This window comes from Gadus morhua, chromosome 23 (assembly GCF_902167405.1).
Source record: "Gadus morhua chromosome 23, gadMor3.0, whole genome shotgun sequence".
Taxonomy (NCBI): Eukaryota; Metazoa; Chordata; class Actinopteri; order Gadiformes; family Gadidae; genus Gadus; species Gadus morhua.
Window position 1 is genome coordinate 37,715 of NC_044070.1, and position 12,541 is coordinate 50,255.

The window sequence follows — 12,541 nt, forward strand, 5'->3', positions numbered from 1 at the left end:
TCTGTTAGCCAACACCTTGGCCAGAATTTTGTAATCTACATTTAGCAGACTTATAGGCCTATAATTCTGCAAGTCTAGTTTACTTCCTTTCTTCTTAAAAACTAAGGTAATCACACCTTCTACCATCCTACCCTGCACTATCCCTGTTTTCTCAGTCTCCCTGAATACCTCTACTAAAATTGATGCCATCTGCTCCTTATATACTTTATAAAATTCAATCCCTATCCCATCACTCCCAGGACTCTTCCCGCTTTTCAGCCCCTCTATCGCCTCCATCACCTCCATCCTACTTATCTCTCTGTCACACCATTTACTATCGTCCACACTCAGCTTGCTTTCGACACTATCCAGTACCTCCACTATACTGTCCTCCTCTAATCCACCTCTCTGATATAACTCCCCATAAAACTCTTGCACCCTCTCCAGTATGGCCACATAGTCTGCTACTACCTCCCCCTCCTTTTTCCTGATTTCGTGTATATATGTCCTGCTTTGTTTGCTTTTTTCTAGGCCCAGAAAATACGCTGTGCACCTTTCTCCCTCCAGCGCATATTTAGCTTTGCTCCGTAAAATTGCTCCTCTACATTTCTCTGCCTCATATCTCTGAAGTTCCATCTTTACCTCTATATAATTCTCCATGCTGTAACCTTCTTCATTCTCTGCTTTACTCAGCTCTACCCTCAGTCTTTCCCTCAACTCCTTCTCTTTCTTCATCATTTTCACTTTTCTTTTCTTACTGTACCAAATGCTTATTGATTTAATCTTATTCTTCACTTTCTCCCATATCTCCCCAATCTGAGTATCTGCCCTATTCTCTTCAACATATTCTTTAATTTTCTCATTCTCCATATCTAATAACTCCCTAATCTGTTGTTTATATTCATCCTCTTCAATATAACCTGCATTCAAAATCCACATCCCTCCCCCTATCTCCTCTCTCCCTACTTTAATTCTGAATCTCACCCCGTCGTGGTCACTCAGTGCATTTATTTCATGTCTTATTCTGTCTACATGTTTTATGTTCTCTCCCTGTGTTAAAACCAAATCTATCCTGCTTTGTTTCAGTACACCATCCCTCATTTGTCTCCTGGTGAATTCCCTCCTCTCTGGATTCTCATTTCTCCACACATCTACTAAATTCTTGTCCTTCATCATGTCTAACAAGCTCTCCCTCGACTTTTCCCATCTGAACACTACACCTTGCCCTATATCTAACCTGCTACATTTAGTATTAAAATCCCCTACTATTATACATCTCCCAATCACTAGCCCTTTCAGCTCCTCTATTATAATTCTTTTATCTATTTCTATATTCGGAACATATATATTAATTAGTCTAAACAACACATTTTGATACTTAAACTCTATGACTATTATCCTCCCTGTCCTATCTTTATATATCTCTTTTATCTCATCTACCCTATGTTTTTTAATCATTATAGCCACCCCTCTTGCGTTCTTAGCCCCGTTATTATAATAAATCTCCCCCCCCCACACCTCCTTTACCTCTATAACTTTTACGTCATCCCAATTTGTCTCCTGTATGCATAGGATGTCACTTCTATATATATTTAAAAGTGACCTCAGTTTGCCTCTGTCCCTTAAACCATTCACATTAACAGAAGTTACTGTGGTCATGAGAGCTAAAAGAAAGAAAATATTTAAACCAAAAACCAAAGCAAGACTCACATGCCAGACCGCGGTCCTTTACTTCTCACTCCCCGTGTCTTCTCCTCCTCTGCTTTCCTTTTGGCGGCCAGTTCTTTTGTCTTCTTCCCTCCTTTTCGTCCTCTGCCCTCCTGTCTTTGCTCCTCATCTATTTTTTCCACCGGTTGTTCTGCTCTCCCTCGTTCATCGTCTGTATCCTCCGCCACATCATCGTCCTCCGCTTTTCCCCCCTGCTCCATCATCTGTTCGTCACCGTCCTCTCAGCACTGTCGCCGCTGTCAGATCTATACCGCCATTCCAGTTCTTTTTCCGCTTCCTCGTTCTCACCTCCCGTCTCCTCTTCAGCTCCCCTTCCGTCATCGCTCTCTCCGTCTTTATCCTCCATTTGTTCTCCTCTCTCCTCCTCTCTCGCCGCTGCGTTCCGTTCCTCACACTCCCGCGCATAATGCCCTGTCTTCTGGCACCTGAAGCACTTGAAATCAGGGCACTCCCTGAAGATGTGTCCTGGCTTGATGCAGAGTCGGCACACCCGCACCTGTCGATCATGTATCACTCTAAAGTACTCCGCTCCTCTCAGTGTCTCTAACTTGGTTGAGTACGGGAGTGATCGTACCTGCTCATTAAAGCGGACTTTTAAAAATCTTGTCCCGTCCGCAATCTCCGTCCCCGGCCACTTGCGCCGTTTGATGACAGATATTGGCCGCACACCCCACTCCTCCAGCCTTGCCAGTATTGTTGCATCTTCCATGTAAACAGGCAAGTTAATAAATGACACCACCATGTCACTGTTCACAATCTCCCTGCCATGCACTAAGGCTCCTTTTACACGCACGCCATCCAGGAGCTTGCGCTTTCCCACCTCATCCTTCATGGTGATTTCATAGTTTTTTTCCCCTCTCACACGGCATCCGCTCACCACTCCACATTGCACTGCTACTTCCCGCAGAATATCCATCATGGAAATCACCGCTGTTCCCTCCACCTCAACGTCCACTGTCAGCTCTTTCCCGTACTCTTTCTGCCGTCCTTCTCCCGTTTCTGGCCGATTCTCAATCCCGTTCCTCTTCCTCCAGTGCTCCAACTCCACTGCTAGGCATTGTCTGCTCCGGTCCTTTGTCTGCTGCCATGTGGTCCATCCGTCAAATGAAAGCCTCCCCAAACAGCAAAAAAAGCTGTGGGGAGATTTAGAACTATAATTAAATTACGATTTTGTCGAAAGAATATAATCTACAAATCAACAAGAAGAAAAAAACACCAGGCTGCTGTATCAGCCTACTCTGCCAACAAACTTTTTCCTGCTTCCTTCACTTCCTGCTTTGCGCACCTGAACGAGATCAGACGAGATCGGGCGTGCCTAAGGTGGTATGGCCGTAAGCAATTATAGACTTGACCATATTAGCTTTTATACAGGGGGAGGACGTAAGGAGTGAGAGCGCTGCCGTGGCCAGAGACGGGACTTGTACAGAAACAATGATTAGATCCATAATGAATGAATGAATACGTTATTCCAGACTCAGAGTTACATATTTGAACGCAATGCATTACACTGCTTTGGCGTCATCGTTTGCGTGATCTTTAGAAGAAACGTAGCGTTGCAAAACCTGGGATGGACTAAGGTGGACCGCCGTCATTGCAGCTCTCTGCTACGTCACTACACTGTCCACATGTTTCACAAATAGAGCTTGAGGAGACGTCGTCAGAGTCTGTATGTTGCTTAAATTCTCCAAAACAGTGGGCGCTAAAGATCAGCGCACGGTAGGCCATTGCATCCAATGAGCTCGAGTTGAAATAGTATAATGCTTACAGCACCTGGTATTCCCAGGCGGTCACCCATCCAAGTACTAACCAGGCCCGACCCTGCTTAACTTCCGAGATCAGACGAGATCGGGCGTGCTTTTTTTTTTTTTTTTTTTTTATCTTTTATTATAAAAATAAATCAGATTTTATATACAAGCGTAATCTACACAGAGGGGAAAAAACATATACTTGAATTCAAATGTAAAATCACAAAATGAATAAAATAAAAGTAAACAATAACATCAGCATTTTAACAAATAGGTCCTCCTGCCAAGCATTATTCAATCCTATACATCAGTTTTCCTTTGTCATTGACAGAAATGAAACTGCATCCCTTAACAAAATGTTGAAATTCTTCCTTTTCATATTTAAAAATCAAACTTATGTCCTTTTTCAACCCCGATACAAAGTAGGCCCAGACAGATATTATTTTTTGTTCAAAATGTGCTAGATTCCTTCTTAGCCATACAGCATATCTAGCATGACTTAGTACATAGTTTATCATATTTATGTTTACTTTCTCTTTCTTTTCCCATACTCCAAACAGAAATGTTTTTTTCCAGTCCTTTCCCTCAAAATACTGCTTCCCCCAGTTCTCCTGCAAAAATTCCTTTAATTTCATGAAAAAGATCTTCAGTTTGTCACACTCATAATACAAATGCATTAATGTCTCCGGATCAGTTTTGCATATATCGCACTCCCTTCTTACATCCTTATTTATTTGGTGTATCACCACATTTGTGTACAGTCTGTTGTGCCGTAATTTAAAATCATGATCCTGACATTCTATACTATTTTTGCTTACATTCCACTGCTTCCATATTTGATTTCCTTCCATGCCTGGGAACACCTTTTCCCAAACCTTTTCCGATGCAGGTTCCTTAAATTCCTTTTGGATCAGCGCTTTATAGTAGTCCTTTACCTTTGAATCCCTTAGTGGTCTTTTTTCCCCATTATTTTCTATATATAACTCGGGGAACGTTATTTTCCTTTCTATAACCACGTTATTTTCTATTTGCCTCACCCAATCTATTGGTATGCTTTCTTTTATTTTATCGTACATATTTACAGTAGTGGTTTCGTTCATTTCTTCATCATACTCCTTAACTGCGTCTATTATAGCCTGGTATCTTAGAAACCCAGGTATGAATTCATATAGGCAATCTTTTATTTGCGTTAGTCCGGAATAAAACATTTTTTTATCCCATAGCATGTTATTGTTCATTTTTATCAATGGGTTACACCATATTGGTTGATTTATTACCTGACTGTATTTTGTGCATTCATATTTAATGTTTATTCTGTATTTCCCCCATGCATCAAACACCTCTTTATAATATCTAGGCACTTTCTCATACATGGAGTTTTTCATTATCATTATTAGACCGTTTTCTTCACATCTTCCATTTTTATATAAATATTCCTTAAAAACATTTTTCCATCCATAATCAACCCTATCGTACAGATACTTTTTAACAGTTTTTATTCGTATTGCTTTTTTCTTTATATTCAAGTCCACCAATTTCAATCCTCCTTCTTCATATTTCCCTATCAGTGTCTTTTGTGCTATTCTTGCCAGTTTCCCATCCCAAATGTAATTTGTAATTGTGCTGTTTAGCTCTTTGTGCACCCACTCTGGCATGTCTATCACAGTCAAGGCATAGACAATCTGGGATAGTATTAATGCATTTACCACTAAAACCTTCCCCTTTAATTTTAATCTCCTCGGCTTCCACGCATTTAATGTGTTTTTCACTTTATTTATTACTCCATTCCATGTCTCATCTCTCGCCTCCTTTTCTTTCACTCCCATATTTATCCCCAATATTTTCATATAATCATTTGAAATTCTAAAAGGTATGTTACAATCCTTTTGGTTTATATTTCCGACGTACATTATTTCAGTTTTGTCTATATTTACTTTAGCCCCTGCTGCTCTCCCATATATTTCCATTTTTCCCATTATCCTTTTCACGCTATTCATATTTTTTACCATGCATGTGGTGTCATCAGCATATTGCTGTATTTTGCTTTCACCCCCATTTGGCAATTTTATCCCCTCTATTTCCTTATCCTTCTTTATCATTTCCGCGAGACTTTCTGCAGTTAAGCTGTAAAGTACTGCCGATAGCGGGCACCCTTGCCTCACAGATCTCTCCAATGGAAAAGGATCTGTTATAGCTCCATTTATTTTTATCCTACTCCTTGCATTTTTGTACAATAATTTAATCCAGTTGATTATTCTTTGCCCAAAACCAAATTTTTCTAATGTGCAAAATAAAAAACTATGCTCAACCCTATCGAAGGCTTTATTAAGGTCCATACTTAAAATAATTCCACCATCCTTCCCCATGCATTCGATTGTGTCCCTTATTGTGCAAATAATGTCCAATATGTCCCTCCCTGGTATCCCATACGCCTGTGTTGGTGCTACGATTGTTGGTGCTGCTGTTTTTATTCTGTTTGCTAATACCTTTGTTAAAATCTTGTAATCCGTGTTTAGTACAGTTAGCGGCCTATAGTTTTCCAGTTTTCTTTTGCTTCCTTTATTTTTATATATGATCGTTATTAGTCCTGTTGCCAGCGACTCTGGTATCTCCTGCTCCTTCTCCATCTCTGCATAAATTATGTTTAAAATTGGGAGCAGATTGTCGATAAATGTTTTATAAAATTCACCTGTAAGGCCATCTGTTCCCGGACTTTTATTGGTATTCAATGACATTATTGATTCTTTTATTTCTATGTCTTTGATGTTGTCATCACACATACTTTTCTCATCATTTGTTATTGTTTTATCAATATTACCTAATACTGTATTTATATCTTCCTTCTTTGCATTTCCTTTTTTGTATAGATTTTTATAAAATGTCCCAACATTTCCAATAATGTCTACAAAATCATTTATTATCTCTCCATTTTCATTTTCTAACTCTTCAATATATACCCTTTCCTGTTTCCTTTTTTCTAATCCCAAAAAATAGCCTGTGCATCTCTCCCCCTTCATCGCATATTTCTCCCTACTCCTTGTTATTGCCCCCATACATTTATTCTGTTCATAAACGTCCAGTTTGGATTTCACCTTTATGTATTTTTCTATGCTATGTTTTGGATCCTTATCAATTCTTTCTGCCTCTTCTGCCAGCTCATCCTTCAAACATTTTATTTTCTCTCTTTCTTTAAAAGCCCGGACCTTTGCATATCTAATACTTATTGTCCTTATCTTTTGCTTCAGTCTTTCCCACCATAATCCCTTGTTTCTACACATGTCCATGTTCTTTTTTCCATTCTCTATGCAGGCAACTATTTTATTTCTATATCCCTCTTTCTCTAGGAGAGTACTGTTTAGGCACCACACTCCTCCTCCCCTTCTCTCTATCCCAGTACCAACCTCTATTGACAGGATTGCATGGTCACTGAATGATGTGAATTTATACACCATATTCTTTATAAATTTAACCATTGTCTGATGTGCTATACACAAGTCTATTCGGCTTTGTTTTAATTCCCCCATTACCATTTGCCTTCTTGAGTATTCTCTCCTGTTTGGGTTTTCGTTTCTCCATACATCAATTAATTGTTTTTCCTGCATTGTTTTGAGAAAAACCTTTCTTGAAGCATCATTTTTAAATTCCTTCCCTCTTGCCATATCCAACCTTGTACTTTTTAAATTAAAATCTCCCACTATTATACAGTTTCCCACACACCATTTTCCTAAATCCAAAAAAAAAGCCTTCCTGTCTGCTACTATATTTGGTGCATATATATTAATTATTCTGTACTCTATCTTTTTGTATTTAAATTCTATGATTATGACTCTTCCTTTTTTATCTTTGTAGATTTCTTTGAGGTTTTCTACAGTATTATTTTTTATCAGGATTGCTACCCCACATGATTTATCCGTACCATGGTTTGCATACATCATGTCTGTCCATTTCGTTTTTATATCTTTCATGATATGGTCTGTCCAGTTCGTTTCTTGCAGACATAACATGTCATTATTTTTACATTTAATTAATAGTTTTCCAAATTTGCTTTGATTTCTTAGCCCATTTGTGTTGAATGAAATCAAGCTTAACATTAAACATATAATTATGGTTTCATTTCCAACCTTCATTTTGTCCTTCTTTCCTCCCTCTTCCTCCTTTTCTCCTCAGCTTGGAGCGCAGCTTTTCTTTTCTTTGTGGTCTCCTCCGCCTTTCGTTCCTTCTGCGGTCTGCTTACACTCTCTGCCTCTGAAATATCCTCGATAATCATGAAGTCCATCGCAGTTTCCCTCTCGTCTCGGTTTCCATCTCCATGCTGCTTTACCCCACCGCTGCCGGTTCCGTCTGCTGGAGTCCTTCTCTCCACTCGATTCCTCTCCGGACCGGCTCTCCTCCTGCCACACAGCTCCCAACACGTCTCCTGCTGCGACGTCACTCAGGGGATGCCGTCTTTGGTTCTGCACCATGGTCTCCGCCCTGCTCTCTGGGACGCCCCCTGGGTCTCCCTCCGTCTGCATGTCGTCCTCGTCGCTGTCCTCCGGCTCCTCCTCCTCGCTGTCAGCGCTGTTGACCTCCTCCGCGACGTTGACCTCCTCCGCGACGCTGACATCCTCTCTCTCCGCTGCTTCTGGAACACACTCCCTTGCATAGTGTCCCTGTTTTTTACACCTGTGACATCTGAATTCTGGGCATTCTCTGAAGATGTGACCCGGTTTAATACATAATCTGCATACTTTCATCTGCCTGTCATGGATCACGCGGAAGTACTCTCCCCCCACAAGTGTTTCGAACTTCGTCGAGTACGGTAGCGATTTCACCGTTTCAGTGAACCGGACCTTCAAGAACCTGGTTCCATCGGCTATGTCCGTTCCTGGCCACATTCTTCTTTTAATTGGCGAGATTGCCTTAACTCCCCATTCTGCAAGTTTGGCAAGAATGACACCATCCACAATGTACGTCGGCAAGTTTAAAAAAGATACAACTAGTTCGTCATTTCTAATTTCTTTTGCCACTACCGTGCTCTTCTTTATTCTAATCCCATCTAACAGTTTATCCTTCCCTTCAACATTGTCCATTGTTATTTCGTATTTTTTGGGCATTTTAAAACGGCATCCATTCACCACCCCGCACGTTTTTTTAACCTCACTTAGAAGTTCCATCATAGTCACCATCTCATCTCCAACAATCTCTACCGCCAAGGTAAGCTCCTTCTCAAATTTCTTATCTGTGCTTTGAAGAAATTCCGAGGTACTTTTACTGTTGTCCGTGATCCTTCTCGTAGTCGTTTCCTTTCCAATGTCGGCGTTCTTTGTCGGTTGCTGCGTCTTGCCGTTGTCCATGATCCTGCTCGTGGTCGGGGTCTTTCCATGGTCGGTGTTCTTGGGCGATATCTGCTCCATGCCGTTGTCCATATTCTGTGGAGTTGAAAAAGTATAATGCTTACAGCACCTGGTATTCCCAGGCGGTCACCCACCCAAGTACTAACCAGGCCCGACCCTGCTTAGCTTCCGAGATCAGACGAGATCGGGCGTGCCTATGGTGGTATGGCCGTAAGCATTTATAGACTTGACCATGTAAGCTTTTATACAGGGGGAGGACGTAAGGAGTGAGAGCGCTGCCGTGGCCAGAGACGGGACTTGTACAGAAACAATGATTAGATCCATAATGAATGAATGAATACGTTATTCCAGACTCAGAGCAACATATTTGAACGCAATGCATTACACTGCTTGGGCGTCATCGTTTGCGTGATCTTTTGAAGAAACGTAGCGTTGCAAAACCTGGGATGGACTAAGGTGGACCGCCGTCATTGCAGCTCTCTACTACGTCACTACACTGTCCACATGTTTCACAAATAGAGTTTGAGGAGACGTCGTCAGAGTCTGTATGTTGCTTAAATTCTCCAAAACAGTGGGCGCTAAAGATCAGCGCACGGTAGGCCATTGCATCCAATGAGCTCGAGTTGAAATAGTATAATGCTTACAGCACCTGGTATTCCCAGGCGGTCACCCATCCAAGTACTAACCAGCCCCGACCCTGCTTAGCTTCCGAGATCAGACGAGATCAGGCGTGCCTAAGGTGGTATGGCCGTAAGCATTTACAGACTTGACCATATTAGCTTTTATACAGGAGGAGGACGTAAGGAGTGAGAGCGCTGCCGTGGCCAGAGACGGGACTTGTACAGAAACAATGATTAGATCCATAATGAATGAATGAATACGTTATTCCAGACTCAGAGTTACATATTTGAACGCAATGCATTACACTGCTTGGGCGTCATCGTTTGCGTGATCTTTTGAAGAAACGTAGCGTTGCAAAACCTGGGATGGACTAAGGTGGACCGCCGTCATTGCAGCTCTCTGCTACGTCACTACACTGTCCACATGTTTCACAAATAGAGCTTGAGGAGACGTCGTCAGAGTCTGTATGTTGATTAAATTCTCCAAAACAGTGGGCGCTAAAGATCAGCGCACGGTAGGCCATTGCATCCAATGAGCTCGAGTTGAAATAGCACAATGCTTACAGCACCTGGTATTCCCAGGCGGTCACCCATCCAAGTACTAACCAGCCCCGACCCTGCTTAGCTTCCGAGATCAGACGAGATCGGGCGTGCCTAAGGTGGTATGGCCGTAAGCATTTATAGACTTGACCATATTAGCTTTTATACAGGAGGAGGACGTAAGGAGTGAGAGCGCTGCCGTGGCCAGAGACGGGACTTGTACAGAAACAATGATTAGATCCATAATGAATGAATGAATACGTTATTCCAGACTCAGAGTTACATATTTGAACGCAATGCATTACACTGCTTTGGCGTCATCGTTTGCGTGATCTTTAGAAGAAACGTAGCGTTGCAAAACCTGGGATGGACTAAGGTGGACCGCCGTCATTGCAGCTCTCTGCTACGTCACTACACTGTCCACATGTTTCACAAATAGAGCTTGAGGAGACGTCGTCAGAGTCTGTATGTTGCTTAAATTCTCCAAAACAGTGGGCGCTAAAGATCAGCGCACGGTAGGCCATTGCATCCAATGAGCTCGAGTTGAAAAAGTATATTGCTTACAGCACCTGGTATTCCCAGGCGGTCACCCATCCAAGTACTAACCAGGCCCGACCCTGCTTAGCTTCCGAGATCAGACGAGATCGGGCGTGCCTATGGTGGTATGGCCGTAAGCATTTATAGACTTGACCATATAAGCTTTTATACAGGGGGAGGACGTAAGGAGTGAGAGCGCTGCCGTGGCCAGAGACGGGACTTGTACAGAAACAATGATTAGATCCATAATGAATGAATGAATACGTTATTCCAGACTCAGAGTTACATATTTGAACGCAATGCATTACACTGCTTGGGCGTCATCGTTTGCGTGATCTTTTGAAGAAACGTAGCGTTGCAGAACCTGGGATGGACTAAGGTGGACCGCCGTCATTGCAGCTCTCTGCTACGTCACTACACTGTCCACATGTTTCACAAATAGAGCTTGAGGAGACGTCGTCAGAGTCTGTATGTTGCTTAAATTCTCCAAAACAGTGGGCGCTAAAGATCAGCGCATTGCATCCAATGAGCTCGAGTTGAAAAAGTATAATGCTTACAGCACCTGGTATTCCCAGGCGGTCACCCATCCAAGTACTAACCAGGCCCGACCCTGCTTAGCTTCCGAGATCAGACGAGATCGGGCGTGCCTATGGTGGTATGGCCGTAAACAATTATAGACTTGACCATGTAAGCTTTTATACAGGGGGAGGACGTAAGGAGTGAGAGCGCTGCCGTGGCCAGAGACGGGACTTGTACAGAAACAATGATTAGATCCATAATGAATGAATGAATACGTTATTCCAGACTCAGAGCAACATATTTGAACGCAATGCATTACACTGCTTGGGCGTCATCGTTTGCGTGATCTTTTGAAGAAACGTAGCGTTGCAAAACCTGGGATGGACTAAGGTGGACCGCCGTCATTGCAGCTCTCTACTACGTCACTACACTGTCCACATGTTTCACAAATAGAGTTTGAGGAGACGTCGTCAGAGTCTGTATGTTGCTTAAATTCTCCAAAACAGTGGGCGCTAAAGATCAGCGCACGGTAGGCCATTGCATCCAATGAGCTCGAGTTGAAATAGTATAATGCTTACAGCACCTGGTATTCCCAGGCGGCCACCCATCCAAGTACTAACCAGGCCCGACCCTGCTTAGCTTCCGAGATCAGACGAGATCGGGCGTGCCTAAGGTGGTATGGCCGTAAGCATATATAAACTTGACCATATTAGCTTTTATACAGGGGGAGGACGTAAGGAGTGAGAGCGCTGCCGTGGCCAGAGACGGGACTTGTATAGAAACAATGATTAGATCCATAATGAATGAATGAATACGTTATTCCAGACTCAGAGTTACATATTTGAACGCAATGCATTACACTGCTTGGGCGTCATCGTTTGCGTGATCTTTTGAAGAAACGTAGCGTTGCAGAACCTGGGATGGACTAAGGTGGACCGCCGTCATTGCAGCTCTCTGCTACGTCACTACACTGTCCACATGTTTCACAAATAGAGTTTGGGGAGACGTCGTCAGAGTCTGTATGTTGCTTAAATTCTCCAAAACAGTGGGCGCTAAAGATCAGCGCACGGTAGGCCATTGCATCCAATGAGCTCGAGTTGAAAAAGTATAATGCTTACAGCACCTGGTATTCCCAGGCGGTCACCCATCCAAGTACTAACCAGGCCCGACCCTGCTTAGCTTCCGAGATCAGACGAGATCGGGCGTGCCTAAGGTGGTATGGCCGTAAGCAATTATAGACTTGACCATATTAGCTTTTATACAGGGGGAGGACGTAAGGAGTGAGAGCGCTGCCGTGGCCAGAGACGGGACTTGTACAGAAACAATGATTAGATCCATAATGAATGAATGAATACGTTATTCCAGACACAGAGCAACATATTTGAACGCAATGCATTACACTGCTTGGGCGTCATCGTTTGCGTGATCTTTTGAAGAAACGTAGCGTTGCAAAACCTGGGATGGACTAAGGTGGACCGCCGTCATTGCAGCTCTCTGCTACGTCACTACACTGTCCACATGTTTCACAAATAGAGTT

The 12,541-nt window shown here is 42.6% G+C and overlaps 7 non-coding genes across 7 annotated transcripts; all 7 read right to left on the minus strand.

Moving 5' to 3' along the window:
- Window positions 1–8,885: 8,885 nt before the first annotated feature.
- On the minus strand, window positions 8,886–9,004 carry LOC115537895 (5S ribosomal RNA). The gene has a single exon (XR_003974976.1). It is a non-coding gene; the product is annotated as a 5S ribosomal RNA (ribosomal RNA).
- Window positions 9,005–9,425: 421 nt separating this feature from the next.
- Window positions 9,426–9,544, minus strand: LOC115537837 (5S ribosomal RNA). Its single transcript, XR_003974930.1, has one exon. It is a non-coding gene; the product is annotated as a 5S ribosomal RNA (ribosomal RNA).
- A 421-nt stretch (window positions 9,545–9,965) lies between these two features.
- Window positions 9,966–10,084, minus strand: LOC115537825 (5S ribosomal RNA). The gene has a single exon (XR_003974917.1). It is a non-coding gene; the product is annotated as a 5S ribosomal RNA (ribosomal RNA).
- A 421-nt stretch (window positions 10,085–10,505) lies between these two features.
- On the minus strand, window positions 10,506–10,624 carry LOC115537887 (5S ribosomal RNA). The gene has a single exon (XR_003974968.1). It is a non-coding gene; the product is annotated as a 5S ribosomal RNA (ribosomal RNA).
- A 411-nt stretch (window positions 10,625–11,035) lies between these two features.
- Window positions 11,036–11,154, minus strand: LOC115537905 (5S ribosomal RNA). The gene has a single exon (XR_003974986.1). It is a non-coding gene; the product is annotated as a 5S ribosomal RNA (ribosomal RNA).
- Window positions 11,155–11,575: 421 nt separating this feature from the next.
- Window positions 11,576–11,694, minus strand: LOC115537896 (5S ribosomal RNA). Its single transcript, XR_003974977.1, has one exon. It is a non-coding gene; the product is annotated as a 5S ribosomal RNA (ribosomal RNA).
- Window positions 11,695–12,115: 421 nt separating this feature from the next.
- Window positions 12,116–12,234, minus strand: LOC115537855 (5S ribosomal RNA). Its single transcript, XR_003974938.1, has one exon. It is a non-coding gene; the product is annotated as a 5S ribosomal RNA (ribosomal RNA).
- Window positions 12,235–12,541: the final 307 nt, after the last annotated feature.